The following is a 6,642-nucleotide window of genomic DNA, read 5'->3' as shown; positions in this document are numbered from 1 at the left end:
AGTTAAACTGATTTGTTCCAAGTTTTGTCACTTGTTTATAGCTTCACAAAGCTGCAAGCCATTTATCCTGCATACTCCGAGAGACAACGGATAAGTTCACACTATTACAGTTCAGGGAGTTGCAGCCATCAGGGCGGTGTATGAGCCTTCACTGTGAATGCATCTCTCCGACTTATGAGGTCAGCCTGCCTCCAGCTGGGTAGAAATTTATCACTCCAGCCTTTTCTACCGTCACCACTTGGGAGGAGGAATGAATGTAAATCAGCTCCTGAACCCTCCAAATTGATAGCACAAAACAAAACAAAACAAAACCCCCAAACAACAAACAAACCAAATCCAACCAAGCAAGAAAACCCCCAAACCCTGTGACGTTCACTGAAGTAACACCAGCTACACCTTCCATTCCTACTGCACAAACTCATGCTAAAAAAAGCCTGCAGACACCTGCTGGCAAGTTAAAGCACCTTGTTCCTGATGCCAGCATAAAGATAAAGCCACTTTTTTTTCTGCCTTGAAGCTGGGTTGGTAGCCTGAAAGCAGTGCCAGCATCCCGTATAGCACAGATAATAACTCACCTTCTCTCGAACTTGTTTTATCTTCTTCCACGTACACTTCCTATGCTGTTGCCTCACAATGATGTATTTGGCCTGCTCTTGTCCCTGAATTGTTATTTTCTTGCTTCCTGAATTGGAGATTTTAGACAATCTGTGGAATGGATCCTGGGTTTTGTTCTGGTTTATCTTTAAGATTTTATAAACACAGTGCACCCTTACAATCTATCTATAACACATATCTTCCAAAAGGAAGGACTGACCTGACACTGCAATAACAGATACAACAGACTCCTCTCTCTCCAACTGAGAGAAAGCAGTTTGGCTATTTGGGCTGACTAAATTGAAGAAACTCAAAACTGACATAAAATAGGAGTGTTGACTTTTCCAAGAATTTGCTCAATCAGTGTCAACTAAGTTGTTCTTTTTGACAACCTTGGCACTGACCTGTAAATTCTCATTATTTTTTCACAGGCCATGGATATGGACCAGCAAGCTGATGACACATTCTCTCCCTCTATGCAAATACATATTTATACATCCAGTCTCTTTTGAATAGTAACATTTGAGTTTGCTCAAGTAGCCCCTGATTTGATTCCTATCCACCATTGCCTGTTTTCCGTCAGAGTCCTGCCCTGAGGCACAAAGACCTGGGAGACCTTGCTGGTGATAAGAGCACATAAAATCTCTCAGATCTATCTATACATACTCTTACTAAACTTAGGGGTGATCCCATATAATCTTTACTTCTTCTTTACCTGTCCCTGAAGTAATAACAGCTCATTATGGTGCCCTTGAATCTACTTTCAAGTTTCAACTCAGTTTTGATATAGGTCATTTCTGTGCTTGGAGGATGCTGTCCTTGAAGAGCACTCTATGAAGCTCTGCTGCCTTTCAATGCTGATGACCATGCGACCCCACTAAAACTCCCCAGAATAGGCCAAAGTCTGCTCTTCTAATGTCCAGCATCTGCAGTCTTCTATTTTCCTTCCTCACTCCCCTTGGGAGCTGGGACCTCACTATTTCATTTTCATCACATAAAAGGCTTGCACTGACCTGCGGTTCCCTGGCCAGCTCTGCCTTGCTGGCAAGTATCAGATCCAAGTTTGCATTACCCTTGTTGGCCCATCTGGCAGCTGTGTGAAGATGTTCCCCGAAGGCACTTCAGAAACTGCCTGGACTGTGTGCATGCTGCTGTGTTCCCCTTCCAGAAAATGCCAGAGTTGTTAAAGTCCCCAGTGAGGCCCAGGCTTCTACATCCAGAGACTTCCTTGGGGTGCTTAGAAAAGACCGTGCCCACTTCCTCACCTGACTGTGGGTTCCTCAACTCCAACCACAATGTCACCTTTACTGGCCCCTCCTCTGACCCTTACCCACAAGGGCTGACCCAACTTCTCACTGGCCCCAGTAGGGAGCTCCATACATCCAAGCAACTCCTTCACTTTGAGGGAACCCCACTCCTGATCCTTCCAGCCTGTCTCTCCTGAGAACCGGTACCACTCCATTGCAGCACTCAAGTTTGAAAGTGTAGGCATACGTCTTGTGACCCCAGTGTGATGTGCTTGATGTTTAAAGAAGGGACAATGAGAAGGTGATTCTTGCACCTCACTCTTTCACATAGGAGAAATGTCACTGCTGAAAGAAGCATCTCTCCCCAGCTGTGGGAGGGAACATCAGTGATTGCTTCAGCCTGTTGCCCAGCAGGTTCCCCTGGAGCCCCAGGGACACCAGGACGGAGCCCAGAGGGGGCAGAGAAAGTGACACATTGGGCTGATCCTCTGCTGCTGAGCTGGGCTGGGCTCCTGGGCTGGAAGGAGCTCATGGCAAGGAGGCAGTGCTGCAGAGAGACAGCTCTGCCCAGGAGCAGCTCCTCTGCAAAGCACAGCAGGGTTGAGGGCACTGCCTGCAGGCACCAAGGGGAGAGGAGGGAAGTGAGAGGGAGGTTAAAGGCAGTCTGGGGTGTGAGGACAGAGGAGAGCTGACCTGGAGAAAAAACTTCACAGCCCTTAACAGGGTAAGTGTCTTGCTGCAGGGCAATGAAGCTCTGGTTCCTGGAATGACCTCCTAAAGCTGGCACATCCCACAGCCTATGGGATCTGTCAGAGGGACTCTCACAGTTTCTCCAGTGTAGAGAAAAAGGACGTGCTTTGGAGCACAGCTTCCCTGCTGCACCCTCAGAGGGACAGGGCATGTCAGCTGCCTTCACCTGGGGATGGCTGCAGAGTGTGAAGGTGGGTGTGCAGCCAGGGGTGCCCAGGGCTGTCCTTCTGAGCAGGGTCCTTGCGGCCAGGGGGCTGTGTGCTGGGGCAGGGACTCTGCCGCTGGTCAGGGTAAGTACTCAGCCTGCCTGGGGAGCTCTAACAGCAGAGTGGGGAGAAGCTGTGGGTGGATGAAGCATCTCACAGCAGGGCAGGGTCCTTCTGCTGACAAGAGGGTGCTGTGTCGATCAGGGCTGCTCACAGATCCAGATCATCCCAGGACATTTCAAGACAACCTTTCAAGGGCAAGCTCAAAGCAGGGATTACTATATCATAAAGGTCTTTCCTGAGTCTGCTTTTTCAGTTTCCTACTCTTGGGGAATTTTCAGGAGAAATGGAAAAGGAGCTGTCATGCTTGAAGAAGTCACTGAGACTCCTGAGCTGTAACTCTGAGGGATCAGTAAGTCTGATAGGAGCCTCCTGAAGTAGAGCACAGGGACTGAGAACAACTGCCTGGCTCTGTTGGTGTCTGGGAGGTGGCATGTACAGCTGGGTAAGGGTAACTCTTTCCTGAGTGCCTGGCTGCCTCTGCCTTTGCCTCTCTGAGCCAGACCCTCACGCTATTTTTCCTTGCTTCTCACTAGTCTGTGTTATTGCTACTGTTACCTTTTCCCTGCTGTCAGGCTCTATGGGGGTGGGAGTTTCAGCTGAGAGTCACACACTGATCTTGTGGGTCCTCCCACGCAGGTGCGTCCATGGGAACGAGGTTACAGGTGTCCAAGCTTCCCTCCAAGCTGTGGGGCTGTGGGCAACGCAGCCTGTGTCATTCCCTAGGAAATGAGCTGACTCTCCCTTCCTGAGATACCATCATCAGGACAATTGGCTATTTTCTTGGGGTGTCCTTCCAAGCTGTGAGCTGCCCTCCAGGATGCAGGTCTGTCCCATAGCATCTTGGTGTTTCTGAATGCCCCATGGAGAAGCACAGAGACAGCAAGACTGAGGAAATGCAGCTGGGTTTGTGAAATGAACCATGCATGTCCTTGGCAAGAAGTGGGGTGCAGAGACCTTGAGACAGGGGGAGACACTTGGTGTTGGACAGTGGGTCTCTCTGCTCTCAGTAGTGCCTGGAGTCTTTTCAGGTTAACATGGGGCTGTGATACCCACCATTCCAGAAAGGTGCAAGCCCAGGGTAGCTGGCAACAAGACAGAGTGACAGATCAGCTCCCCTCCCTTCTTGACTGCATTGCAGGCAGTACTCTTTCCTCGCAGGACCCACTTTATTTTCTCTGAGTACAGCGGAAAAGATGAGGGTTTCTGAAATCCAAGAATATTACCAGGTGTGATTGCGGAGAGCTGTAATAAAACCCTCTCAAACAATGCTTTGATTGTGTTTTCTTAGCCCTGGGAGTGCAGATGTTGACAAACAATTTACATTAGAAGTACTTTCATCTGACCAATTCAAACACAAGCACTGACCCCCCCAATGGACACCATTCCCAGAAACACACTGCTGCAGAGCAGGGCTGATTCCTTGGCAGCCAGTAGGCAGAGGTCCTGATCCTCAGGGCACACTCAGCCAGCATCAACCAGAGCTCCAGCAATGGAGCTGAACAAAGAAATCATTGCTATAGTAAAGGTGATGTGAATGTGTAGTACAAGAAATGGCTTTGATTTTGGTCAGAGAATAATGTCCTAACATGTCACTGCCCTTGCCTCCTTGTTCAGTGCTCCACACCCAGAGGCAGCAGATGTCCAACAGCAGCTCCATCACCCAGTTCCTCCTCCTGGCATTTGCAGACACGCGGGAGCTGCAGCTCTTGCACTTCTGGCTCTTCCTGGGACTCTACCTGGCTGCCCTCCTGGCCAACAGCGTCAACATCACTGCCGTAGCCTGTGACCATCGCCTCCACACACCCATGTACTTCGTCCTCCTCAATCTCTCCCTCCTTGACCTGGGCGCCATCTCCACCACTGTCCCCAAAGCCATGGCCAACACCCTCTGGGACACCAGGGCCATGTCCTAACCAGGATGTGCTGCACAGCTCTTTATGTTCATCTTTTTGATGTCAGCAGAGTATTTTCTTCTCACTGTCATGGCCTATGACTGCTACGTTGCCATCTGCAAACCCCTGCACTACGGGACCCTCCTGGGCAGCAGAGCTTGTGTCCACATGGCAGCAGCTGCCTGGGGCTGTGTGTTTCTCTATGCTGTGCTGCACACTGCCAATACATTTTCAGTACCTCTCTGCCAAGGCCTGAATGACGCTGCCCTTCCTTCCCCTTCATGCTTTCAAATTAGGGAGAGTTCTCAGGGTCTCCCTGACCACAGAAATAATTCACATCAGGTGCAGGGATGATTTATATGTGCCCCCATACATACAGCCCTGACCATATCTAGAATCCATCAATATGTGTTTTTGAGATTTCCCCAGGTGTGTCAGTATCTATTAAAAAAAAAAAAGAAAGAAAAAAAAGAAACATTGACCTTCCAAAACATAAATATATGCAACCAGTAGTCCGCATCTTTGGTAGCAGACTGGAAGTGGTGGCAGGGGTAGCGGGGCATCCTGCTGAAGTGAAATAAGTTGAGTTTTGATTTTGAGGTGGCAGAAGGAGGACATGTATTTCAGGGCTGGTATACAGAGAGAAATAGAAGATTCAAGCAAGTGTGGGGCTGTGATAGTTTGGGTGCGAGAAGAGCGTGATCAGGGTATTGGAAGAAGGAAGACAGGTTGTGGGCAACTCACAGGCCTTGACCAATCCTTGCTTAACCACAGCTGCGTGTTTGAAGCAACAGCCAGTAAGGACAGAAGGGCATCAGTCTGGCTTGGGAGATCCCAGGGTCCAAGTGTGGTGGGGAAAAGGGGACGTAGTTAAGTCTGCCGGGAAATCAGCACAGGCATAGGACAGTGTAGGACAGCCTGCAATGGGGATGATCAAGGGCATTGCTGAGCTGTGGTGCTGCAATGGAGGGATACAGGCTCTGCCCAGCGAGCAGCAGGGAGGACAAGGACTATGCTCCCTGTATGAAGGGGAAGCTTGGATTGTGGGGGTCCTGTATGTGACAGACAACAGGTTGGACTAGCTTTTGTCATTTAGGATCAGAGCAGGAGTCAGCAAGAGTGACCTTGTGTTAGAAGTTGCAAGCTGCTTCCTCAGGGAGAGGAGACAGAAAAAGTCTTTTGTCAGCAACCCCAGGAAGTCTCCAGGTTCATGAGCGGGCTCTGTGGAGGGTGGGTGAGGAGGCAAGGAGGCACTGGAGCTGCAAGGACCTCATGTCCTTTTGCATGTACAGAGTGTTTACTGCTGGTGACTACATCCTACGATCAGTACTGGGCTGTGTGCCACCCCCTGCTCTCTACAAGACTCAGGAACTGCCAGGTCTGTCTCCTTTGCTAGGGGGATTTCTGTCAGCTACAGTAATCATTTCAGTCATGACCCAGATACCATTCTGTGGCCCCAGTGGAGTGGACCACCTCTTCTGCGATTTCACCCCATTGCTGGAGCTTTCACACGCTGGCACTGTGACACTCATGCTCTTTGCTGTCATGACTGGCTTTTTAGATCCCATCCTCCCCTTCCTGTTCACATGGTCATCCTGTGTGCATCAGAGCTGCCACCCTGAAGAACGTCTCCCATCCGGCGCAGGCAGGCACAAAGACTTCTCCACCTGCTCCTGCCGCCTCACTAGTGCCATTGTTTTCTACAACACCCTCATCCTTGGGTGTGTGATGCCCAGAAGAACCCTCCTGAGTGAGCTTGACGAAGCCCCTTATCTACACCATCCTCACATCCCTGTTCAATCCTCTCATCTACAGCCTGTGGACTAGAAAGGTTGGGGGAGGGGGACACTGAGAAAAATGCTCAGGGAAGCTGTGAGCTGCACGGAGAGC

The sequence above is a fragment of the Haliaeetus albicilla genome, chromosome 22 (assembly GCF_947461875.1).
Source record: "Haliaeetus albicilla chromosome 22, bHalAlb1.1, whole genome shotgun sequence".
Lineage (NCBI taxonomy): Eukaryota > Metazoa > Chordata > Aves > Accipitriformes > Accipitridae > Haliaeetus > Haliaeetus albicilla.
The sequence above is the reverse complement of the archived record's forward strand: the minus strand, read 5'-3'. Positions refer to the sequence as shown.